Raw genomic sequence first — 26176 nt, forward strand, 5'->3', positions numbered from 1 at the left:
GTTTTGGTTGGTTCACTGGATTTTGGTACTGGGGATTGAACCCAGGGATATTATACCTCTGATCTAGACCTCAACCCTTTTTTATTGCTATTTCTATTTATGTTTTGAAATAGGGTCTTGCTTAGTTGCTGAGGCTGGCCTTGAACCTGTGATCTTCCTGTCTCAGCCTCTCAAATACTAGGATTACAGGCATGTACCGCCATGCCTGGTGGGCTTTTGGTCTTGGGTTTTGGGGTTTGGGGGAGTTTTAGGGGGTTTTGGTACTGGGAATTGAACCCAGGGCCATTCTGCCTCTGAGCTATACCCCTAGCCCTTTTTTATTTTGAAACAGGGTCTCACTAAGTTGCTGAGGCTGGCCTTGAACCTGTGATCCTTCTGTCTCAGCCTCCCAAGTACTGGAATTACAGGCGTGTACCACCAAGCCTGGTAGGCTTCTGTTTTCAAGTGATCATCACTGAATAGGCCATAATTGTGAGTGTGCCTTGGTTTGGAACCTTCAAGCCCTACAGAAGCAGTGCTGGCCTCCCTGGTACCCCCAGGGCACAGTGTGTGCCTCCTGGCCATGCCACAGGAGGACAGCCTGGGGAGCTTAAAACTGGACCCGCTCTAAGGCTCTTCTCTGTGCACCCTGCTGCCCGGCCCCCATCTCTCTCCCTCTCTAAGGAGACGCAGAGGTGTGTTCGATCCAGAACAGAGCCCTGGGAACAGGGGAACGAAGAGCCAGGTGGGCCGTGGGGCACTGGAGCAGGGAGAGCCGGCCCTACAGCTGGGCCAGCCCCACGCAGCAGCCCTGTGGCCCGGGCCAGGTTGCAGCACCTCCCTGCCTCAGTATCACCGTCTATAACGTGGACTCAGCACAGCACCCCTCGTGAGACTGCTGTGAGCACGAAATGAGTCAGTGGTTCCCCAACCCCTGGCGAGCACGCACTGATTTTAAGTTTATTGTCATCCATTTCACAAAGATTTATTGAATCCCTGTTATGTGCTAAACACTTGTGCTGTAAAACGTAAGGCTCGCTTGTAAGCTTTCCATCTCTACGGTGCGTGTGTCTGGGATGGGGGGCAAAGGAGAGGAGAGGCAGGCGTGATCGCGGGAGGCCTTGGTGACGTGTCGGGGACGAGTCACAGGGCGCCACAGGAGCAAGGGACAGGGACAGCGACGTGTATGCGCGCTTGCATAATGCACGAGTGTGCTGGATTTGAGGGGAAAAGAAGCCACGTACTCAAGTAACCCACTCCATCCCCCAGAGAGAAGAACGTGGGCAGGCTGGTCACCTCTTAGTAGGGGCTGGTCCAGGAGGTCAAGGGATGGGAAGGAAGCCCTGAGGGAACTGTGCGACTAACTAAGACCCCAGGCACACACGCCTCGTGGGAATCCTTCCGCCCTCAGCCCACTCTCCAGGGAATAACGACGCCAGGCAGCCCTGCTGTCAAAGCACCGCGCCTTTCTTTTGGAACATTTTAGAGCTTCCAGAAGGCACCGATTAACCTGCTCTAGGCTAAGTAGGAACTGACAAGTCACAAGAGACCAGGACTGACCGCGGGCGAGAAAAACTAATAATCGCAGTTGCCGGGCATGATGGCACACACCTGTAATCTCAGTCCTCTGGACGCTGAGACAGGAGGATCTCAGGTTCGAGGCCAGCTTCAGCAACTTAGGAGACCCTCTGCAACTTAGTGAGACCCTATTTTGAAGTAAAAATATAAAATTAAATTAAATTTAATTTAAAAAGGGCTTGGGTGTAGCTCAGAGGTAGAATGCTCCTAGGTTCCAGTACCATCAAAGAGAAATAAATAAGTGAGCAGATGCAGCTGTGTTCCCGACGGTGATGGCGGGTGCGTAGTGAGGATTCACCGCGCGCCGCGCTCTGAGCCCAGGTCTTGCCTTTGGCACTAAGTTTTCAGAAACTTCTCCGGCCCTTGTGATCTGCTTCCCCCTCTCAAGGTAGATGGCAACGCCGAGGCCCAGAGAGGACAGGCCCCCAACCCGAGGCCCCCAGCCAGCGGGCGCAGCTGGGCTTTGAACTTAGACCCTTCTTGCTCCAAAGATCAACCCCTGTCTGTCTGTCCGTCTATACTAACCCAGCTTTACCAAGCGGTTGTGCTGTCCAGTGCCCAGTTCCAGGGGGATAGAAAGAAGCTGTAGAACACAATCAGGGGTGTCCAGGCTTGTGGAAAGGAAAAGCAAATAACATATCCAAAGATAATGACGAGATGCCAGGCAGCCGGACAAACGTCCCAGAGTCCCCTGGCCTCGCCGAGGAGAAGGCGGCGCAGCCCTGCTGGGCTGGTGATGGTGCAGAGACCACCGTGTGCTCGAATTTTGAACGAATCTCAAGAAAACCCCGAAGCCCTAGAACACTAGCATCTCCCCTCTCCCAGGGATGGAGGTCGCCCACGTTGGCAGCTGCCTGGTACAGACCATCATGTGGTTTGGTTTTTGCGTCCAAGTGAAGGAATATAAATATGAAAATCCTCTGCTCGAGGGTCTCTTGTAGAGGAAACCTTCCAGCTTGCCCTTAGGTTACAGCCCCTCATCTGTTTAGGGTGCCCCTTGCTTCCCATAGAAGAAAATGAGGAGCCTGACAGGATTAGCCAGGGACAGAGGGAAGAGGAGGGCGTGTGCAGTTACTCGCTAGCACTCAGAGGAGCCGCAGAGAGCTCCCCTCCATCTTCCAGGATGGAAATACAAAAACAGCAATTGGCAAAAGTAGCTAGAGGAAGGTGTGGGGCCCTTCATGCGAGCTGTCTCCTGGCGCCCGAGGTTTCCACCACGGCATCCTTGAAAAACCCAGAGAGCCGGGCGTGATGGTGCACACCTGTAATCCCAATACTTGGGAGGCTGGACAGGAGGATCATGGATTTGAGGCCAGCCTCAGAAATTTAGCAAGACTCTCAGCAATTTAGTGAGACCCTGTTTCAAAATCAAAAATAAAAATAGGGTTTAGAGTACAGCTTGAAGGTAGAACGCCCCTGGGTTCAAGCCCCAGCACAAAAAATAAAAATAAAAATAAAAAAACAGAGAAGAAAAAGCATTCCTAATTTGGGCAGATTCTAAAACTTTCAGAAGCCCACACTGGGGGTCTAATGGAGTCCCTGAAAAGACGAATTCATCAGCAGATCATGTGGAGTCAAACTCCCATTCCACCGCTTCCCAGTAATAGAACCTCGGGCAAATAAGTGACTCTCCGTGCCTCAGTTTCCCCCTCTGATTTTATACAGTCGAAGAAGCTTCCCATTTCAAGATGCATCTTAATTCTTCTGCCACTAAGAAAGGAAACCCGGGCAGTGGTGTTGGCACACACGTGATCCCAGTACTCGAGAGGCTGAGGCGGGGAAGCGCAGGTCCAGGGTCAGATTCAGCGACTGAGAGGCCCTCTGCGACTTAGTGAAACCCTGTTTCAAAATTTAAAAAAAAATAGCCGGGCGTGGTGGCACACGCTTGTCATCCCCGCGCTTGGGAGGCGGAGACGGGAGGATCGCGCAGGTTCGAAGGCAGCCGCGCTGGCTTAAGAGACCCTGTTTCCAAATAAAAATATAAAATAGATCTGGGAGTGTAGTCCAGAGGTAGAATGGTTTCCAAGAACCCCAGTACCACCAAAAAATTAAATAAATAAATAAAATTGGGCTGGGGATGTAGCTCAGAGGTAGAATGTCCTTAGGCTCAACCATTACCACAAAGTGTGTGTGTGTGTGTAGGGGGGGGGAATTATCAATTAATAAGATGTGTCCAAGTTTGAGAGATGTTAAAATGCAGAAAGAAAGATGTGCATCTCAGAACAGATGAAGTTAACTAAAAGCTCCCACCCCCATGAGTGGAGTTAACCTGGGTGAAGCTTTGAGCACCGCCTGGCACGGAGTCACGGACATCAAAGGCTATCGCCATGACACTGGTGTCTAATCCGGTTCACGAACTCCGACGGAGGGTACTGTCCTGGGCAGTCAGCCCTGAAGAGCCCCAGGGCTGGCTCTTTGCAAGAAGCACATTGGCAGGTGCAGAGAGCAGGGGACAAACCCTGCAGGCTCTCAGGGACAGAGAATACCTGGGCCTGCGCGTGTCTATCCTCTTCCTTGAACGAAGTAGACGGGTTTGGGCCACAGGGTCTAGAAGTCCAGCCCACCCACACCCAGCTGAGCTGGCCAGAATCCAGAAAGCACAGCACATTTAGAAAGATTTTCCCCAGCAAGGAAAACCTCAACTCCCACAGAATATATATCAACTGAAGACCTGCAATGCTTTTCTTCCCGGTCCAGATAGAGAAAACTGTAGCCTGGGAGATGCGAGGAGTCGGCCCAGGTGAGGGGAGTGACTCGGAGCTGGGCCACCTCTGTGGCCCCCATCACAGGGACCACGCCTCCACTGAGTCACTGACTGTGTCTCGGCAGCCACTCAAGAGACAGTCCTAAAGAACCCCAGCTGTCCAGACCTGATTTTATATCACTCCTGATTTAGGCCAAAAATATAGCAAAAAGCCTCCTCTCGCTCCAGGGGGTCCTCTGGCTCCATTTTACCACCTGAGATGGTTGCAAAATTCAAGGCTTTTTTAAAAAATTGAATGTTTTATTTTTTATTTGGGGCTTTGGGTTTTTGTTTTGTTGTTTCTTTTTCTTTCCTCCTCTTTTTCTTTTTTCTTTGGTCTAATGCTTTGTGTTGCTGGGGATTGAACTCAGGGGCATTTTGCTTCCGAGCTACACTCCAGCCCTTTTTTAATTTTTTGTCTCGAAGCAGGGTGTCACTAAGTTGCTTCCTTTGGGGTAGATAAGTTGACCTCACTACTTGCTGAGGCTGGCCTCGCATGCCACATGCCTGGGTCTAATTGCAGGCCCATGTGACAGGCGGTTCCCTCCACGTGAATCGGGGCACAGGGAAGGACTACGTGCATCACCTTCCGTCGCAGGAAGAGTGGCGGGTGCTCTGTTCTGGAGGAATGGAGCAAGCTCTTGGTCCAGGGAGAACAGATCATATTCTCTGTTGCTGTGATACCAGCTCAGCGCTGGGTAAGAGCTCTGCCTTTGCAGCCAGGCAAAGGTGGGTCTTCTTGGACACTCCCTAGTATGAGATTCCGTGATATAAATTCTGCCGCAGAGATATCTTGGTAGGATTAAATAAAAGAATGCATGTGAAGTTCCGTGCCCAATACCTGCTACAGTCAATCTCCAATAAGCAGCAACAGCAGTTGTTATCTTTACTGGGAGCCTCTCTCCCCTCTGCCGCCACCATTCCAATGAGCGTCCGTGCAGTGGCGAGGTCTCCGGGAGGCTGAGGGTGGAGTCCGCCGTCAGTGAGCGGAGTCCCGTTGAAGGGGAGAAGCAGGTATAGGGAGAATTGTTAGATTGGTTATGTATTGTGCTTTGAATGTAGAACACCCCTGGAAACCAGGCGTGGTGGTGCACGCCTGGAATCACAGTACTTGGGAGACTGATACAGGAGGATCGCAGGTTTGAGGACAGACTCAGCAGCTGAGCGAGACTGTTTCAAAACAAAAAAGTAAAAATGGCCGGGCGTGGTGGCGCACGCTTGTTATCCCCGCGCTTGGGAGGCGGAGACAGGAGGATGGTGAAGGTTTGAAGCCAGCTGCGCTGGCTTAAGAGACCCTATTTCCAAATAAAAAGTATAAAATAGGTCGGACGTGGTGGCGCACGCTTGTAATCCCCACGCTTGGGAGGCGGAGACAGGAAGATTGCACAGGTTCGAAGCCTGCCGCGCTGGCTTAAGAGACCCTGTTTCCAAATTAAGAAAAGTATAAAAATAGGTCTGGGAGTGTAGCCTGGAGCTACGTAGAAGGGCTTCCAGGAACCCCAGTACCACCAAAAAAAAAAAAAAAAAGTAAAAATGACTGAGGCTGTAACACAGAACTCTGGGTTAATCCCCAGAGCCAATAAATAAATAAATCCAATAAATAAATGAAAGAAAGAAAGAAAGACGATTTCTTATTTTCTTGTGACTCTGACTAATCTTGCTTAGCAAGTAAAATAAAATAGGGCTAGGGATATAGCTCAGAGGTAGAACTTCCCTGAGTTCAATTCACAGTAACCCCCCACAAAAAAATGGCATCATGTTTAAACAGAACCTATACATATCCTCCTGTGTACTTGAAATCATCTCCAGATAACTGTGCATTTATGTATGTATGTGCGTATGTACGTATTTTGTGGTACTGGGGATTGAACTCAGGAGCCTTCTTCACTGAGCTACACCTCAGCCCTCTTTTATTATTTTATTTTGAAAACGGGGTCTTGCTAAGTTATGGAGGGCCTCACTCGGTCGCCGAGGCTGGCCACAAACCTACGATCCTCCCGTCTCGGCCTCCCAAGTGCTGAGATTACAAGCGTGAGCCCCTGCACCTGGCTCCGGATGGTTCCTAACACCTACTGCGATGCACACGCCGTCTAACTAGTGCGTTGTTTGGGAAATAGTAGCCAAAAAAACCAATCCGTACATGTTCCGTGCAGACACAATTGTTTCCCAACGATTCCCGCCCCGCCGTAGGCTGAACATGCGGACGCAGAACACAGGGACCCAGAGGCTGACCGTGTACAGGAACTTAGAGACAGAAGCAAGTTCTAGCTTGGAAGTACGTGTGCAGTGAAGCCATCCAGTGTGAATCTCGAGGGCTGGCTGGATGCGGACCTGGAGCAGTGTGAGACGCTGAATTCAGTTTCTCACTCAGTTTCCAACTCATGGGGCGGGCGGGGGAGGGGCGCAAGCACACGCCTCCAGGGAAAAGTTCTTTCTTGGTACCCTGTGTGGCACGAATACACCACCACCACCACCACCACCACCACCACCACCACCACCGCCACCACCACCACCATCATCACCACCATCATCACCACCACCATCATCACCACCACCACCACCACCACCATCATCACCACCACCGCCACCACCACCACCATCATCACCACCATCATCACCACCACCGCCACCACCACCACCACCGCCACCACCACCACCATCATCACCACCATCATCACCACCACCGCCATCATCACCACCATCATCACCACCACCACCACCACCACCGCCATCATCACCACCACCGCCACCACCACCACCACCACCACCACCATCATCATCCTTGCTGAGGGCCACCACAGTCCTGATCATCTTTCTCCATCTACATAAGAAATGCCCTCAAGTCCCCAACCGTTCATCTTTGACCTCTCCCCGCCCCCGCCCCAGAGGTCCAATCAGCGGCCTAGGTTGGGGGGTCTCTGGGTATTTTCTCTTTCTCCAAGGCCACCGCCTGGTTCCTAGCACCGGTATCTCTTGCCCTGAAGATCTCGGGAGCCCCCAGTGCACTCTGTATCTGACCTTCTCCTGACACACTCTTTTTCAGTGTAAGTATGATAGTATCCTTCCCATGGTTAAAAGAAGAAAGGTCCAGTGACCCACCACTGCTGTCAAAACGAGAGCAGATCCCTTCAATGGGGCTTAACGGGCTCCCTGATCTGGCCCCTGGTAAACTCTCCGGCTTCGTTTCTCATGCCTGGTCCCTACTCAGGAACTAAACTGGTTTGTTGGTTTGTTCTGCGGTGCTGGGGGCTCGGGGACATTCTGCCTCTGAGCTCCACCTCCCGGCTCTATTTTATTTTTCATTTGGAAACAGGGTCTTGCTAAGTGCTGAGGGTCTTACTAAATTTCTGGAAGCTGGCCTCAAACCTGAAATCCTCCTGTCTCAGCCTCCCAAGTACGGGGATTACAGGTGCACGCCACCACGCCCGGCTCCAGGCTGGCTGTCTGGGGTGGCAGGTCCTCCATTTCCACCTCATTCTTTGAGTGTTGTCATTTCTCTACAGAAGCCTTTCTTGAACACCACTCCCAAGCCAAGTCGAAAGCTTTCTTTGCGTCATAAAATTCCCCTTCATACCATTGTCTTCCTTTGAGAACGAGAATCTCTCCCAGGAAAAGGAGTGTGTCGGCTTTATTTGTTGGGCTAAGCAGAACCCCAGGATTCAAGAGGACCCGCCACAGAGCAGAGGTTCAGAGTGGGCTAAGACAGGAGGATCATAGGTTCGCAGACAGCCGCAGTCATTCAATGAGGCCCTCAACAACTTAATGAGTCCCTGTTGCAAAATAAAAAAATAGAAAAGGCTAGGAGCATAGCACGGAGGTAGAATGCCCCAGGGTTCAATCCCTAGGACAAAAAAAAAAAAAAAAAAAAGACTCGGGTGATCAGGTCAATCTTTCTAGAACTTTCTGACTCACTGGCAACTGTCAATTAACCTTAAAGCCAAACCAACCCTGCTCAGAACAGCAAGAGGAGCCTGTAGTGCGGGTGGGACCTAGTAAGAAAGTAGCTGGGGGCTCAAGAGCTCCCCTCAAAGCCAGCCCCGATTTGTTTTCCATGTCCAGCTGTTTCCAGAGGTCTGGATGGTGGTAAGGAAGCAGAGCCCTGGTCCAGGATCAGGAGACCTGGCTTCCAGCATTCTCACTACCTGGCTGTGTGACCTCGACAAACCAGGTAGCCTCTCTGATTCTTTATCTTTACCTTTAGGGGAAAAAAAAGATAAGAATGTAACCTGGAAGGAAAGAATCTAACCTAGAAGTCCCTGGGCTCTTTGATCGCCCCATGACTTCAAAGCACCGATTGCATACCAAATGCTTTGTGTAGATGGTTAAAATTAACTCCTAAATCCTGTGGATGCAGACACTATCGTGGCCCCTGTTTAAAGAGATGAGGAAGCCTTGGAGAAGCTGTTCAGCCTGCCCGGAGAGTCTAATGTAAGCAGGCAAAGCTGCTGGGATTTGAACCCACGACCAAATGACCACCGAGAGCCTGTTAGGAAGACATTCCTTCCAGGCTGTCATAACGAGGGCGGAAGGCAAGTATCTCTCCAAAAGGGGCATCTGTTGGCACCATTTAAAGTCTGGCAGAGAAGGGAAAGCGCCAATTTTAGCTGCAGGCAGTGCAAGCAGGAATGTGACTGCGCCCGTGACCACGCACAAGGGCATTTGCATCTTCTACAGCTCTTGCTAAAATATGCTGCCGCGTTTCTGGCAGAGAAATACAGCTAAGGAGGGGAGAAAGAAGGGGGGAAATCATGTCTGTGGCTTAGCCTCATCTTTCTAAATAATGTTCACTTCAATGAAGATTTATAAGCCATTTCTAATTAGAGGCACATTTCTCAGAAAAGCATATTTGGATCCTGGGTCAATACACTGCCAAGACCTGCTAGATGAAACCGAGATGCAGATAGGTCCCACTAATGAGGGACAAGGTTCTGGGCTGAGATGCTGAGCATCGTAAACAGGATAATTGGGTTGAATAATTTGGGCGAATATCTAGTTAAATGGATTCACCCTGAATCCAAGCTCTGACCCACTGAAGTTTTTATTCTCTGTTTTAAAAAATACACTGCATCAGAGTCGCCTGCTTAGTTTTCTGGTCTCAGCACTGAGCTTGGGCTCAGGATTGTACCCAGAGCCCAGCACAGGGCAGGCACGGGAAGGATGCCCAATATGCCTGTCTGCTTTCAGGACCACGGATAGCTCCGCATGCAGTAGGGCTACACAGTCCTCCAGCAACCATAGATCTCATGCGAACAAGTACAAAGGAGGGCCATAGTGCTTTATCCAAAGCTATGTCCCCAGCACTATCTGGGTACTCCATATAATGGATACCATCCCGATACTTGCAGTATGATCTTGGGCAAGTTACTGCCTGTGGCTCAGTTTCCCTGTCTCTCATATCAAAATACTAAGGGAAGTCAGGCACGCTGGGACACACCTGTAATCCCAGTACTTGGGAGGTTGATACAGGAGAATCACAGGTTCAAGGCCAGTCCCAGCAACTTAGCTAGGCCTTCAGCAACTTAGTGAGATCCTGTTTCAATATAAAAAAAAAAATTTAAAAAGGACTGGAGGTTTAGTTTGGAGGTAGAATACTTCTAGGTTTGATCCCTAGTGCAGAAAGAAAGAGAGGAAGGAAGGAAGGAAGGAAATAAGAAAGGAAGGCTAACAATTCCACCTCACCGTGTTGCTGGAGGACCAATAACAACGTTTAGCAAAGCCCTGGCATATAATAAGCGCTCAGTAAATATAATCTCTTTCTATTTCCTTTTTTGAGGTCAAAGCCAATGGCCCCCAAATATCAAGAATTAAAACACTTAAACCCTGACACTTCTGGGGATGATGGCTCTGGACTGATGGTTTTGTATGTGTGCAGGAAAGGGAGCTAAACAGGTGACATGACCAACACGTGTCCTTTCTAAGAGCCCTCAAGGCGGATGCCCTGGAGCAGTTAGCACACGGCCATCACCTGCGCTGCTGTTCCTCGGTAGCTCATACCATCTTGATAACCAAACTGAGTCTTTGGCATTTTTAGAGACTGAGGGATTCCGGAGAGCACAAATGTAGGAGTCTTAGAGAGAGTGCAAAACTTGCAAGGGTTTTGGAGTTGGAGAGGGTTCTGTAGGGTCTGTGGGAATCAGAATAGGTGGCCTGGGTCGTCCTCCTCCTCCTCCTCCTCCTCCTCCTCCTCCTCCTCCTCCTCCTCCTCCTCCTCCTCCTCCTCCTTCTCATCTTTGAAACAGAGTCTTGCTGAGTTGCTGAGATTGGCCTCGAACATGCCACCCTCCTGTCTCAGCCTCCCAAGTACTAGGATTGCAGCATACGCCACCATGCCCGGAAGTATTTTAAATTATTGTAATAATCTTCTACATTTCAAAGCAGAGAAAGCAAGGCCCCAGACAGCCATACACTTGAATGCTGAGAGAAGGCCCCCCTGGCCCGGTGGCAGAGCGGTCCAATCCCACGGCCCCTGGCTTCGCTCCTGCCTTCTTTCATCCGCCCCGGGTTGTAACGGGCATCTGTCTGCAACTGTGCACTTTGGGCAAATAGATCATTAGAGCAGATTGATGGCAGAGTGGTCCAGAGGGCGTTCCAAACCCAATGCAGAAGACAGCGGAGGCGTCTCCAGCTATAAATAACAGGACCACAATTTGGGCCGTTTCGGTGGAGTCTGCAAGGGCTTTTCAGCACAAATGGTCGTTTTCCTGAAGGTTTGCCTCTCCAGCCTAACAGAGAAGAGGAAGACTTTCTCCCCAATGACCGCAGCACAGAGCGCAGGGCCCCAGGCAGGAGGCGCAGGAGGGTCGTGATGAAGAATTCAATACAAGTTGCAAGTCATTAATGTAAACCAGGCAATGTTCTTGCAGATAATGTGCTCATTTTACAAAGCCTGGTTCTCAACAAAGCATATTATTAGCTCCAAATGGAAAGGGGGGTGGGGGGATAAAGCAATGCACAAAGGCCTAGCGGGTTCAAGGCAGGAGAGGCGGAGTGCAGGGCAGGTGCACAGCCCCCGGGCCTTTGCGGCCTCTCGCCAAGCACGACCAAGAAGCACCAGGGTCGGCTTTGTGCTGGAGCAGCGGGTTCCAGGGCGACGGCAGCAAGGCCAGGAAGACCCTTCCATGCAAGGAGGCAGAGTAACACAGATCCCAGGGTTTTGAGAAACGCTCAGGGCGGGGCCACAGGGGCACCTCCAGGTGCATCTAACCGCTCCCTGCCCACACACGACGTTGCCACGGCACCTTCTCTGGCCCTGCAGCCCGGCGGGCATCCTGTGAGCCCTGGCTCTGCTCCGCCCCAGCCGCCACACCTTGGGAGAATCACCTCTCCCGCCAGGCCTCGGTCCCCTGGTCTGCAAAATGAGCCTAATGATAGCCCTTACTTACAGTAGTTCTTGTCACTTGGGTAACCAAGCTTTTCTTCCTTCCTTCCTTCCTTCCTTCCTTCCTTCCTTCCTTCCTTCCTCCCTTCCTTTTCTCTTGTTGATAAAAAAAAATGTTGAAAGGTCCAGGCACTGACCGATGGCTCGTTAAAGCAAGATAGATTAGACCAGGGTACAGTAGTGCATGCCTGTAATCCTGGTACTTGGGAGGCTGAGACAGGAGGATTGCAGGTTCAAGGCCAGCCTCAGGAACTTAGTGAGAGCTTTTTTCAAAGTAAATAAATAAATACAATAAGGCTGGGGGTGTAGTTTGGAGGTAGAATGCTCCTGAGTTTAATCTTCAGTGCCAAAAAATAAATAAATAAGTAAAATAGGGCAGCCGGGCGTGTTGGCGCACACTTGTAATCCCAGCATTTGAGAGGCTGAGACTGGAGGATCGCGGTCCGCAGATAGCCTCAGTTAATACTTATTGTGAAGCTCTGCACAACTCAGTGAGACCCTGTTTCAAAATAAAGAGTAAAAAATAGGGCAGGGGGTGTAGCTCAGAGGTCGAATGCCCTTGGGTTCCATCCCCAGTACTGCAAAAATAAATTAAAATGGGGTTAGGGGTATAGCTCAGCGGTAGAACACCTTTGGGTCCAATCCCCAGTATCACACACACACACACACACACACACACACACACACACACACACACACGTTTGCAGGGTGTGGTCTATGTGCTTTAAGGTCCATGAAAGAAAGGCAATAAACCAATCCCTGTCTTCTTCAAACAGCAGGCCTGTGCTCTTTCTGCCCATTTACTTGCTCTGAACAATCCAGATCCTACTGAAAATGTGTTGCTCTTGGGATTTTTTTTTTTTTTTTTTGCCTTTTGATTTTCTGGATTATTCCAGAATATTCCAGAGGCCCGTCCACTTCCAGGCCGCCCAGCCACGGGAGGTGAAATCTCTTCGAGTATCGAAGCTCATCAGTAGAAATTTCTGCGGAAACCAAGGTCTCCTTGGATACGGTGCCCGTGCTAGTGAGCTCTGCTAGAGCGGAGGGAGCGCTTCAGCTCATTTCTCTTGGGTCAGCCGTCCCGTTTATAATATCTGCTCATCCCTAGTCATTTTGTCCAAAACGCCACGTCCACAGTCCTTCGCCCATCGAATGCCATATTTGTTTCTAGAAACTGCCCATGAAGTGAGGTCAGTCTTTAAGCAGACTTCCAGCTGACTGCCCTGCAAAGCCCAGGTCAGGTTGCCACGTGCCTCCCTCGCAACAGAACTGCAAGATAGAGGCAGAGATTCCGGGATGTGTGCACGCGTACGTGTGTGCACGCGTGCGTGCGTGCGTGCGTGCGCGTCCACGTTACCGGGCATTGAACCCAGGGGCGTTCTACCTCCAAGCCATACCCCTAGCCCTCTTTATTTTTTACTTTGAAACACGGCCTTTCTACGTGGCCGAGAGGCTAACTAAGTAGCTGAGGCTGGCCGCGAACCCGCTACTCTCCCATCTCAGCCTCCCCTGGACTGGGATGCCAGGCGCATGCCAGCACACTTGGCTTTCTGTAATCAACTTTGCTCAAAGTTTTCATCAACTTTTCTTCCTTTGTTGGTTTCTGGTCCTGCCCACAGGTTTATTTTTTTCCCCAAAATTATTTTATTCTCCCTCCAAATGCTTTTAAAAAGCAATTTTGTTGAAAAGTACGGCACGCACAGAGAAAAACACACAAACGCAGATGTTTAGTGAAAAGACCCATGCAAACTTTTTAACAAAACCAAGATACCATCATCGGAACCCCCCAAAAGCCCCAAACACCCGGCCAGAGGTGACCCGTCTTCCCCCAAGCTAATCACTGTCCTCACCTCTGTCCTCACTGAATAATTTAAAACTTCATCTCAGTGATTCATATAAGTAAAATACATAGTGCATATTGCTTTATAAGTAAACCATATAAGTGAAATATATGGCAATGTATCTCTTTTGGAGCCGGCTTCATTTGCATAGCTTCATAGAATTCATTTATGTCTGTGGGGTATAATCGTCATTTGTTCTTTTTCATTACTGTGTAGTATTCTACCATACGAATAAACCACAACTTACTTGTTTACCTGTCGGCGGTCTTTGGGGTTGTGTTTTTCTGGCAGGCAGGAGAGAAGTCCAGTGATGCTATCAGAGAGATGCTACGGTTTTTTGTTTGTTTGTTTTTGGTTTGTGCCTTTCAGTGAATTAACGTAGGTCTGCCATGGTGAGACTGTTGGCCAGAGGATATGCATAGATCCAGCTTCAGCAAAACGCTGCCAAACAGTTATTCACCGCGGGTAGTACCGGCTGACACTTTAATTTGCATTTCCCGAGGAATAACGATGACTCTGGACCTCTTCTCACATCTTTCTGGATCATTCGAATTTCTCCTTTGTAGGCACATGGTCGACTTCTCTCTTTTTAAAACGGTTTATGTTTTATTATTGATTTGCAGGAGTTCTTTAAAGAGACAGCCTAAAAAAAAAAAAAAGAGGGGCATCCAGATGTAGTCATAATGTTCATTAAGAATCTGTCTGATGAACACTGATATTTGAATCTCAATACAATAAAGCTTTGCTAATAATAAAAAAAAGATACAGCCTAAGTATGAGTCCTCTGGCACGTGTACGTCTTCTTATCCCCCTCACGGTGCCTTTAATGAGCAAAATTTCTTAAGTTCACCAGAGCCAAGTTCACCCATTCTTTGCATTGTGCTTGGCGCCGTTTTGTGCGCGTATCATGGAGTCAGCAGCCGCAGTCGCTGACCCTGCCTCGAGCAGCCGTGTGTCTCCGCTGCGCCGCGGCCCTCCCGGCCCTTCCCTCGTCCTGCGCGCCGGTCTTCCATCTGGAATCGATTCCGGAGCCTGGAGACTCCAGTCTTTCTTGTAGCTCGGTTCCGCTGGGGGTGAAAAATAGCACCCCGCCTTTGTTGCTGTCTTCGAGGGGTATCTCTCTTGGAGACAGAACCGTGGGTGGGCAAGCTTGGGGTTTGGGACACTTACTGGTTTGTTTTAGCACTTTAGAGATGTCATTGCACTGTTTTATGGCTTTCATAATTTCTAAGCTCTCTCCTGTCTCTGGAGTTTCAGTTCATCTCATCTCCTTTGGCTTCTACAGCTCTCCCGTGTCTTTGGAAATACAACCCTTGTCATTTATCTTTTTGTTGTTGTTGTTGCAATGAAAACAGCAGTTTTCCACTCAGATATTGAACTCAACCTCTAATTGCCAGAGATTTCAAGTTCGGATCCTTGTTTCCCTTCTCCCTTCTCTCCTTCCCTCTTTGCTTTGACTCTTCTGTTTTATCCATTGATTTTAGCTATATATATATTTTTTTTAGTATGTGTATGTGTATCTGTGTGTATCTGTGTTACTGGGGATTGGACCCAGGGCATTCTATCTCTGAGCTCCACCCCCAGCCCTTTTTATTTTGAAACAGAATCTCACTCAGTTGCTGTGACTTTTGCTCCCCGGCTGAAGCTGTCCTCAAACTCCTTCAAGTACTGGGATCACAAGCCGGTCGTGGTGGTGGCGCACGCTTGTAATCCCCGTGCTTGGGAGGCGGAGACAAGAGGATCGCGCAGGTTCGAAGCCAGCCTCGCTGGCTTAGGACACCCTGTTTCCAAATAAAAATATATATATAAAAATAGGTCTGGGAGTGTAACCCGGAGGTAGAAGGGTTTCCAGGAACCCCAGTACCACACACACAAAAAGTACTGGGATCACAGGTGTGCACCACCACATCGGCTTAACCAACTCTTTTGAGGTGCCACCTACATACAAGAAATATAAATGCACACACTTTCTGTCCAGAGCTTGATGAGTCTGGCAAATGCATGGACCAGGGAGCCACCACCGTTTCCATCTTCCCCAAAGGTGCCCTGGACCCCTTTGAGGTCGGGTCTTGCCCCACCCTGAGACCCAGCAAGTGCTGACCTACATTCCAGCCCTGTACTTAGAATGCTTGCCTGTTGGCGAATTTCTTGCAAATGGAATCAGATACTTGTCTGGGTCCAGCCTCATCCATCCAACATGTTTTGTAGACTCAGCCACATGGATACAAAATTTGTTCTCTTTTATTGCTGACCTGCACTTCATCATAGGAATCTAGCACTGTTTATCCATCTGCTGATGGCTGCCTAGGCTGGTGCCAGCTCCCCTTCCGTTCTAAGATCTGAAATGCTGAGTCCCCCGCGGGTTCCTCTTTGAATGGACGCTCACACCGGTGTGCTGAGCGTAGTCTCAGCGCCGATGCGGGGGAGACTCGCCTTGGACAACCCGCTTGGAGCAGGAGGGGTGTTAGAGAAAGCCACGCATTCCAGGTGGCCACGGATGAAACCGTAGCAAGGCCTAGTTTAGTCCAAGACTTCAGGAAAAGCTCCCTGGAAGAATTTGAAATGAGAACCAAGGATGACCGGGGGTGGGGGCAGATGATGAGCACAGCCTTTGTGTGCACAAAGCTCAGTGGTCCGGAAACAGATGGAAACCAGGGCGGCACTGAACACGCACGTGGCGTGGCAGGTGTCACCATAGCGCTTTTGTCTTTCTTTCACTCTTTGTGCTACTGGGGATGTAACCTAGGGATGTTCTACCTCTGAGCTATACCCCCAGCTCTGGATTATTATTATTATTATTATTATTATTATTATTATTATTGTGGGGAGGTCTGGGGATGGAACCCAGAGGCATTTGACCTCCAAGCTACATCCCCTGCCCTATATTTTATTCTTTATTTTGAAACAGGGTCTCACTGAGTTGCAGAGGGCCTCGCTAAGTAGCTGAGGCTGTCCGTGATCCGCGATCCTCCTGTCTCAGCCTCCCCAATGCTGGGATTATAAGCATGTGCCACCACACCCAGTTCTATTATTTATTTTTATTTTGAAACAGGATCTCACGAAGTTACTGAGCTGTCCTCAAACTTGCAATCCTCCTGTCTCCTCTTCCCAACTACCAGGAGTATAGGCATATGCCACCACATCTGGCTTGATAGGCATTTCTTTAAAACATTATTTCATTAAATCCTCAGGCGTATATTAAGCTCCATTTGGCAGACGAAGAGTCAGAGATCCCGGGAGGTGAGATGACCTGTCCCTGGTGATACCACTGGGATTTGAACCCAGCTCTGCCTGGCTTCAAAGCTCTTGATTCCCCCCACGCCTGAGGCCAATCCTGATTAGACTTACTGGAGGAGAGATGGAAAGACAAGGACAGATTAGAGAAGGGTCAAGTCATCTCTGGCGTGTAAGAGACATTTAAAAAGAGAAGGCCCACTGTGGTGCTGCACGCTTTTAATCCCAGTACTTGAAAGGCTGAGACAGAGGATCACAGGTTCGTGGACACCCTCAGCTACTTAGTGTGGCCCTCTGCAACTTGGTAAGACCTTGTTTCAAAATAAGGAATAAAAAAATAGTGCTGGGGGTGTAGATCGGAGATAGAATGTCTCTGGGTTCCACCCCCAATACTGCAGAAGGAGAAAAAAGAAAGGAAAAAAGGGAAGAAGGAAGGAAGGAAGCGAGGGAGGGAGGGAAAAAGAAGAAAGATAGGGTTGGGGGTGTAGCTCAGAGGTAGAATGCTCCTGAGGTCCATCCCCAGTACTGCAAAAAAAAAAAAAATAAATAAAAGAGAAAATATATAAGCACATATCCACTGGGGGGGGGACCCAAGAAAAAGAAACACTTCAGCATCGTATGTTTCCTTGTTTGTATTTAATTTATAGCTTGAAAACAAAAATAGATTCTTCACTGCCAAATGTACCAAACGCTGCCATTGTATGGTATCACGTAACACAATGTAGAGTTTATAGTTTTTTCCTGGGTTTGATACTGTGTTTTATGTCATTTGGGGCTTGGGGGGTTTTGTTGCTGTTGTTGTTATTGTCATTGTTGTTGTTGTTGGTGGTGGTGGTGGTGGTGGCGGTGTGTGTTTAGAGACAAGAGCTAGAGGAAAATGGAATCAGTAATACCAGGAGGGAGAGGAAAGCCAGGCCCAGCCAGCGGGAAGGGGACACGGCGGGATATGGGCAAGACTTTTTAATCAATCTGTGGTCATCATGGCTAATGAAGGCCGGTCCATGGCTGGTGACGATCCATTTTCATCAGATAAACGTGCTCAACTCATCTTGACCCAGATCAGTAAAACGAGAAACGGACGTCTATTCTGCGATTGCGGCTACGAGTTGGGAAGGAGACTTGGAATGTTCAGCAGCTGGCTGTGGCTGCCAGCCGTCCACTCTGCGGCTCTGTCCACCGGATGAATAAAAGGGTCCTGAACAGATATTGTGCAGACTCTAGCAACTGAAGCTGGGGTCTTGCGATGACTTCTGGAACTCATCTGCACACCTAGAGGGAACATGGGTGTGAATAATGTCCAGGAGCTGATCATTGCAGCGGACATTGACCGCGGACCCACTGAACTGCACTGGGCGCTTTCAATTCCCTGAGCAAATTGCCCGCCATGATCTTCTGGAATCCACAGAATACCACAGCCGTGCCCGTTTCTCGGAGGTTCATAATGGAGACGCGTTCCCGGCACTGACAAAAGGTCAGCTGATCAGCATCTCAGGAAGTGAGGAGCTTAGCACTGAGGATGAACCCCGGGCCTTCTTAGCCGCCATGCAGTTGATTCCGAAAGATCTGGCAGAAGGGAGACTTGTGGTACGAGTGCTAGACCCGATTCGATCCCCTCGTTACCTCCTCAGAGCCCTTTAAAGTATATGGAAGGAGTGTCGGGTTTTAATCTTCATGTTGCACCGTCAACACTTTTGAAAGGGTACGTGGAGTGCGCCGATCTCCCAGAGAGAACAAGTTTTGTAGTTTCCTGCAAACCTCTAAGGTTCGCCCTCCCAAGAAAGCAAGAAAGTACCCGTATGCAGTAGGTGGCCATACCCGGTTGCAGGGGGTCGTTGGATGACAGCAAGAGCCCTCAGCTGTGTAGGACGTTCTGACGCTTTCAGCCAGTACTGGACCATTTTTTTTCCCCCCTTCATCAGGCTCGATGTGGACAGGGAGTAGCCATTCTGGGAGGGATGCTCGACGCTATTGGAGGTGAAAAGGATTCCATGATTTTTGACTGTACTGAATGCTATGACCAAGTTACTAAACAGCAGACAGCTGTAGCTTCAGTGAGTCACCCCCGCTGCGGCTTGGGAGTGCACGTATGTCACAGGGCTTTGGGTGGATGGATTGGAGCTGAGAGAGGGAACGCCACTGAACCATCTGATCCCGTGGGAAGTGGTTGGCAACGGGGCTGTGTCACACTACTACTTTGGGCGCTGTGAGATGCAAGGTTTAATTTAGTAATTGGGGGAATAAACAATGAAGGACTGGAGCTTGGTTCTTTTGAAGTTTACGGTCCACTTTCTAAGCGCTGGACTCCGCTTCCCACTATGGGACCCAGAAGAGCCTACCTTGGAATGGCCGCAGTGACTGCTCTACTCCATTGGAGGGTGGGATGAGACGCTCTTCATGCTGTGAAGACATACTCCTTTGAAGAGGAAAAGTGGGTTGAAGTTGCCCCAGTTGAAGGTCCCTAGAGCAGGCGCATGTGTTGTGGCAGTCAGTGGTCCTCTGTATGTCTCTGGAGGCCGATCTTCCAGCCATGATTTCATGGCCCCAGGTACGCTGGATTCAGTTGAAGTTTATAATCCTCATTCAGATACATGGACAGAAATTGGTAATATGATCACTAGTCGTTGTGAAGGGCGTGTTGCTGTACTGTGAAATATAAAGCCTAAGAGCACAAGAAATATAAAGCCTAAGAGCACAAGAAACATTTTGAAAAATAGAATCTGACCTTTTGCAAATTAAACACATATTTGATGATAGGCCTCCTTTTCATTCCCTTGAGCTTAACATGCATTGGGTAGGTAAGTCACTAAAGAGTGATTTTTCTAAAAATGTGATGAGAAACGATATGGAATATATCCTATGCTAAGAGAGACCGACCATAGATTTGTCACCAACAAAAGAAATGATGTTTATGCTTTATAATTGTGTAGTTAAGCATCGAGTCCTATTTGTAAAAGGTTTTTTTTGCTATAAGCTTCTGGTTAATAACAGGTCCCTTTGGCTATTTTGGCCAGTACAGTTCAAGTTGTAATGTAAGCTGTATATGATGTGTAGGGATAACATCCATGAGACAATTTAAAGATCTGATTTGATAGAGAACTCAGTTTGCTACGGCCACAGCACAATCTCAGAGAAAACCCAGTGAAACAGCGTCCCACTTTTGGTTGACACCAGTTTTCTTTCTTTTTTTAAAATTTTTTATTGGTGCATTATATTCATACCTCATATTGGGGTAAAAACTTGTGTGTACATGCATGTACACGTCACTGATTTAACCCCTACCCAATTCCCACCCCATTCCCTCCCCGTCCCTCCTTCCCTTGCTTGGCTTAGTGGTTGACTTCGATATGTTTAAGTACATTGTGTATTTCAGAGATTTTCCTTCTTCCCCCCTCCCATCCCCTCATTTAGGTTGTCTTGTTTGCGCCTCTATAGGATTTCCTTTTTCATCTAGAGTTCCTCCTATGACCCGTTTCTCCTTAGCTTTCACATATTAGGGAAAGCATCTGATTTCTTATTTTTTGTGACTTTTCACTAGCCCTAAACATTTTATTGGTAGCAGATACATTAGGAGATATCTAACTCCATAGATAACATTTTTGTCTGTTGACAGCCATAGTAAAGCTTTTATTCATTTTTTTTTGTCTTGATTCTGAGAATGCCAGAAAGATCATTCACAGGAGGCTCTTAGGGACAGTCCTTGATTGAAATAGATAGCCCGGTGGGCAGTATTACGTACCTAGAAATTTCTGCCTTATTTTCGAGATAGTCACCCAAATTATCTGTTTGGCTTTATTTAGGAAGGGAGACTTTTATTAGATTTTCAAGCCTAGTGAAATTTCCTTGCACTTGGGCAAGCCTAAGTATGCACTTAATACAAAAGTATTTCCTGGCATCCTTAATCTGAGATCTGAGGCCTTCTGAATATGGACAGAGGCTTGAAAAGTGTTGAGTTTGGAGCGTTCTGGCTTTTCAGAATAGGGATGCTCAGCCAGCGAATCTATGCAGATATCCCCAAATCTATAAAACTCTAAAACCCGAATCACTTTTGTTCCCAAGCATCTCAGATAGGGATACTTAGCCTGTCAATATGAAACTTTTTATAGACAATGGCTCAAAGGTATAAGCTGACAGGCCTCCTGATCCAGAATTGGTTCTCAGAACTTCTCCTTTTCCTCTTGAGAAGCATCCTTAAAAATCACTTTCTGTTCAGTTCTGAAGAGTCATTGTGTATATGCCCATTACTGTTAAGTTATTTTTACTAGCCAGTTTGAGCCATATCATTAAAGGTTTTGCACACATTAAGGCTAACTAGCTATCTCAACCGTTTGTTGTTCTATTTCCTTACTGAAGCCTTTCAGTATATTGTTAGAATCATGAACAATTTATTTAGATAGAAAACCTTTGTTCAGCATTAAATACTCAGGTAGCATTCATTTCAATAAACACTGGTAAGCCAGGCGCGGTGGCGCGCGCTTGTAATCCCAGCATTTGGGAGGCTGAGACCTGAGGATCGCGGTTCACGGACAGCCTCAGCTACTTAGTGAGGCCCTCCACAACATAGCGAGACCCTGTTTCAAAACAAAAGAATAAACCGGGCGTGGTGGCGCACGCTTGTAATCCCCGCGCTTGGGAGGAGGAGACAGGAGGATCACGTAGGTTCGAAGCCAGCCTCGCTGGCTTAAGAGACCCTGTTTCCAAATAAAAAATATTTTTAAAAAATAGGCCTGAAAGGGTAGCCCAGAGGTAGAAGGGTTTCAAGGAACCCCAGTACCACCAATAAATAAATAAATGTGAATAAAAAACAGTGCTGGGGTGTAGCTTGGAGGTAGAGTGCCCCTGGGTTCCATCCCCAGACCTGCAAAACTAAAACAACAGCAACAACAAAACATTGGTTTGGCCCACAAGCATATTTTCCTTCATAATTCAACCACATACATATATTAGGGAAAGCTTGTATCATACAGTGAAGATGGAATGTCCCCTTCCTCGGGGTATCCTGAAAGTCTAGAGGGACACAGATGCCTGGTTTATATCTATGAAATGTGAACATGAAGCATCAAAACCATCTGTAGAGAAGCCGGGCGTGGTGGTGCACGCTTGTCATCCCAGCATTTGGGGGGCTGAGACCGGAGGATCTCGGTTCGCAGACAGCCTCAGCTACTTAGTGAGGCTCTCTGCAACTCAGTGAGACCCGGTTTCAAATTAGAGAATAAAAAACAGGGCAGGGGGTGTAGCTCGGAGGTCAAATGCCCCTGGGTTCCACTCCCAGACCCGCAAAAAAAAAAAAAAAAGAAAGAAAGAAAGAAAGAAAGAAAGAAAGAAAGAAAGAAACTTATGTTGGCCGGCAGGCAGGCAGGCAGGCAGGCAGAAAGAAAGAAAGAAGGAAGGAAGGAAGGAAGGAAGGAAGGAAGGAAGGAAGGAAGGAAGGAAAGAAAGAAAGAAAGAAAGAAAGAAAGAAAGAAAGAAAGAAAGAAAGAAAGGAACTTATGTTGGCCGGCGTGGTGGCGCACGCTTGTAATCCCCGCGCTTGGGAGGCTGAGACAGGAGGATCGCACGGGTTCGAAGCCAGCCTCAGCGACTCAGTGAGGCTCTCGGCAACTCAGTGAGACCCTGTTTCCAAATAAAAATATAAAATGGGTCTGGGAGTATAGCCCGGAGGTAGAAAGCCCCTAGGTTCCGCCCCCAGCACCACCAAAAAATAAAAAAATAATAATAATTTGTAGAGGACTTAAACTCTTGTGCCTTTGGTGTTTTTATTACAAAGAAGCTGCCTTCTGGTGCAAAGCAGGTTTACAAGCTATTCCTACAGTCTCTCCTTGTTACCTAGCACCAACCTAAAATGGCGCTGTGAAGAAAGGTGTTTCACACTGGTGTAGCAGAAATGTAATGTTAAGACAGTGCTTGGGTTTAACACATCTGGAAGATCCCTGAAAACAGCTGTAATATGCCTAAGCGATGACAAATTGTTTTCAAAAGAATAGACTAATAAAGTACCTACTTTTTTTCCTAAAAAAAATACTAGGAGAGGTATTTGTTTATTTATTTATTTATTTATTTATTTATTTATTTATTTATTTTTGGTGGTACTGGGGGTGGAACCCAGAGGCTTTCTACCTCCAGGCTACACTTCCAGACCTATTTTTTTATATTTTATTTGGAAGCAGGGTCTCACTAAGTTGCTGAGAGCCTCACTGAGTAGCTGAGGCTGGCTTCGAACCTGCGTGATCCTCCTGTCTCCGCCTCCCAAGCGTGGGGATTACAAGCGTGCGCCACCACACCCGGCTCAGGAGGGGTTCATGAAGTAAAGAGGGACCCATCAGTTAACCGAAGCAAGATGGAGAGAACGGCCGATTACCTTTGTGTCCTCAGATGCAGTGAACAGGCACCGCCTGGGCCGTGGGTCCCCGCAAGCCTCCTGTGTGGCGCTGCCGGGGGTGATCCGTCCCCTGCTACATAAATGTGGGGTGTTCTGGGAGATGTGACTTGAACGCCAGCAGAGCCTCACCAGAATGTTTGGCATGCTGGCAGGCACAACAGCCTGAGGAGTCAGAAATGAGGTCTCTCCAATAAACTGGAATAGCAGGGCCACAGTCTATGGGACCAGCGAAGGGAACCAGGGCCAAGATGCCTGTTTTGTTTTGCTTTGCTTTGCTTTGCTTTGTTTTATGATACTGAGGGATGCAGCCCAGGGGCATTCTACCTCCAAATTATGCCACTAGCCCTATTTTGTTATTTTATTTTGAAACAGAGTCTCACTAAATTGTAGAGGGCTAAGTTGCTGAGGCTGGCCTTGAATCTACAATCCTTCTGTCTCAGCCTCCCAAGTACTGGGATTCCAAGTGAACCCCACACACCCGGCTAGATGCCTATATTAAGGTTCCAGGCTTCCTCCCTGGGGCCCTGGCCTCACAGTCGTGGCCACAAGGACACATTGAGGACCTCCATGGAAGGCCAGCTCAGAGCTCCCTCATCCCCAAACAGCTCTAGAGCGGAGCGATCTCTCCCCATCTGGAGATATGAAAACAGAGAATATATAAAGAAGCCCAATAACTGGACCAAGGGAGAAAGACCAGAGCCTCTTCTGCCTCCACTGAAGCCAGAACTTTTGCCAAATCTGTGCTTCTCAGGGGAGAGGAGCGGGGTGATGAGATTGGGCACTGGGTGACCGATCTCAGGCTGGGATGGGGCTCTGAGCTACACCACCAGCCTTTTTTTTTTTTACAGGCATGCACCACCGCGCCCGGCCCATTCCCTTAATTTACTGGATAAGAAAACTTGAGATCCAGATGTAGGGCATGCGACTGTGTCTCTCAAAACACAAACAGTCTTGCCCTGTGGTATCGAGGCGAGCCACCCGGGAGAAGGAGGAAAAAACAGAAGTCACAGAAAATGCCCCTGTACTTGCTCTGGGCCATCCCTGATCTAGTCACTTCAAAGATCGGCACATTTAGCCTCCAAACTACCCTCCAGGGCGGTGCTTCTATCCCTCCCTTTTTTACAGATAAAGAAACTGAGGCACGGGGTGGTTAAGAGACTCGCGCAGGCTCCTGGGGTCTCTAGACCTACCCTCCCCCGCACAGAAAGCCATCAGAGTCCCTTCTTGTCAGAGCCTCCTGCTTCACAAGTCACTCAGAACTTACCTCCCCCCACCCAGAATCCCACATCCGGCACCCCAACCCCAACCCCAGACTCTGCATTTGAAGTCTTAGGAGCTTCGTGCTTCTACTTAATAACAGGAAATGAGATCTTTGTCTTTTGAGGGGCTCCTGTACTTGGACCTGGGTCCAAGCCCCAGGTCTGCCGTAGCTGGGACCTTGGGTGAGCGCGGTGCCAGGCCGAGGGCGCCAAACGGCACAACAAGATGTGGCACAACCGTGCCGTGGAATATTAATCAGCCATAGAAAAGCAACCGAGTTCTGACATGTGCTCCAACGTTTCCAACCCTTGGAAACATATGCAAAGCAAAGAAGCCGGAGAAGCCAGCCGTGAAAGGTCACAGACCGTCCGCCCGTTCATCTAAAAGTCCAGAAGAGGGGAATCCACCGAGGGAGAAATCTGGCTGGGGCTGGAAGACGGGGAGGGAGATATGGAATGACCGGGTGTTATGGGAAGGGTTTTTTATTTTCTTCTTGAGCTGATGAAAATGTTCTAAAACCCACCATACTGATGGTCGCGTCTATCTGCGAATCCACTAAAAATCACTGAGTCGTACGCTTTAAGTGGACAAATTACATGGTGTGTGAATTATACCTCAATAAAACTGTCCAAAAAATATTATAAAAGCAAGAAGCCGGGAGCTCTGGAGCAAGAACCCCTGGGTTCAAGCCCCAGACCTGTCACTTTGTAGCTGTGCGGCTTGAATTGAGAGACCCAGGCCTCGATTTTTGTGTCCAATAACAGCAGAGGAGGATAGTAAATAATATTAATATGTTTAGCAATCAGCACAGCAAAGACACCGGAACAGCTGCTCACCCATCTGTTCTCGGAGTTTGCAAAGGTCCAGGATGTCGCTGGAGAAGGCAAGGAGGCCCGGCGGGGACCTCTTGTCCAACCAGTAAAGAACTATAAGCCAGGCGTGGAGGCACGTGCCTGTCATCCCAGTACTTGGGAGGCTGAGACAAGAGGATCTCAGGTTCAAGGCCAGCCTCAGCAACTTAGTTAAAACTTTGTTACCATTAAAAAAAAAAAAAAACTGGGCATGGGACACACACCTGTAATCCCAGTACTTGGGAGGTGGAGAAAAAAAGGGTCACAGGTTTGTGGCCAGCGCTAGCAATTTAGTGAGGCTCTCAGCAACCTAGCAAAACCCTGTTTCAAAATAAAAAACAAGGCCGGGCGTGGCGGCGCACGCCTGTCATCCCCGCGCTTGGGAGGCGGAGACAGGAGGATCGCGCAGGTTCAAAGCCAGCCACGCTGGCGTAAAAGACCCTGTTTCAAAAATATAAAATAGGTTTGGGAGTGCAGCCCAGAGATAGAAGGGCTTCCAGGAACCCCAGTACCACCAAAAAAAAAAAAAAAAGACAAAAAAAAATAAAAATAAAGGGGTCTGATTGTAAGCCAGTGTGATGGTGTAGTACTTGAGACAGGAGGATCACAAATTTGCATCCAGTCTCAGCACTGGCTGAGACTCTCATCAACCTAGTGAGACCTTGTTTCAAAATAAAATAGGGCTGTAGTGTAGCTTGGAGGTAGAATGCCCCTGGGTTCAATCCCCAGTCTAGAAAGAAGAAAGAAGAAAAGAAGAAAAAAAGAAAGAAAGAGAGAGAGAGAGAAAGAAAGAAAGAAAGAAAGAAAGAAAGAAAGAAAGAAGAAAGAAACAGAAGGAAAGAGGGAGGGAAGGAAGGAAGGAAGGAGAAAGAAGAAAGAAAGGGAAGGAGAGGTGGAAAGGAAGGAAGGAAGGAAGGAAGGAAGGAAGGAAGGAAG

The 26176-nt window shown here is 48.5% G+C and overlaps 1 protein-coding gene and 1 pseudogene across 2 annotated transcripts in view; both read left to right on the top strand.

Moving 5' to 3' along the window:
- The window catches only part of CCDC60 (coiled-coil domain containing 60), a gene marked incomplete at both ends in the record, with an annotated part of 178894 nt that overhangs the window by 630 nt on the left and 152088 nt on the right, over positions 1 to 26176 (top strand). The window lies entirely within an intron of this gene.
- On the top strand, positions 2215 to 19402 carry LOC308277996 (actin-binding protein IPP-like; annotated as a pseudogene). The gene is made up of 3 exons: positions 2215 to 2290; positions 2383 to 2450; positions 18071 to 19402. The product of its transcript is annotated as an actin-binding protein IPP-like (transcript).

The sequence above is a fragment of the Muscardinus avellanarius genome, assembly GCF_963383645.1.
Source record: "Muscardinus avellanarius genome assembly, chromosome: 21".
NCBI lineage: Eukaryota > Metazoa > Chordata > Mammalia > Rodentia > Gliridae > Muscardinus > Muscardinus avellanarius.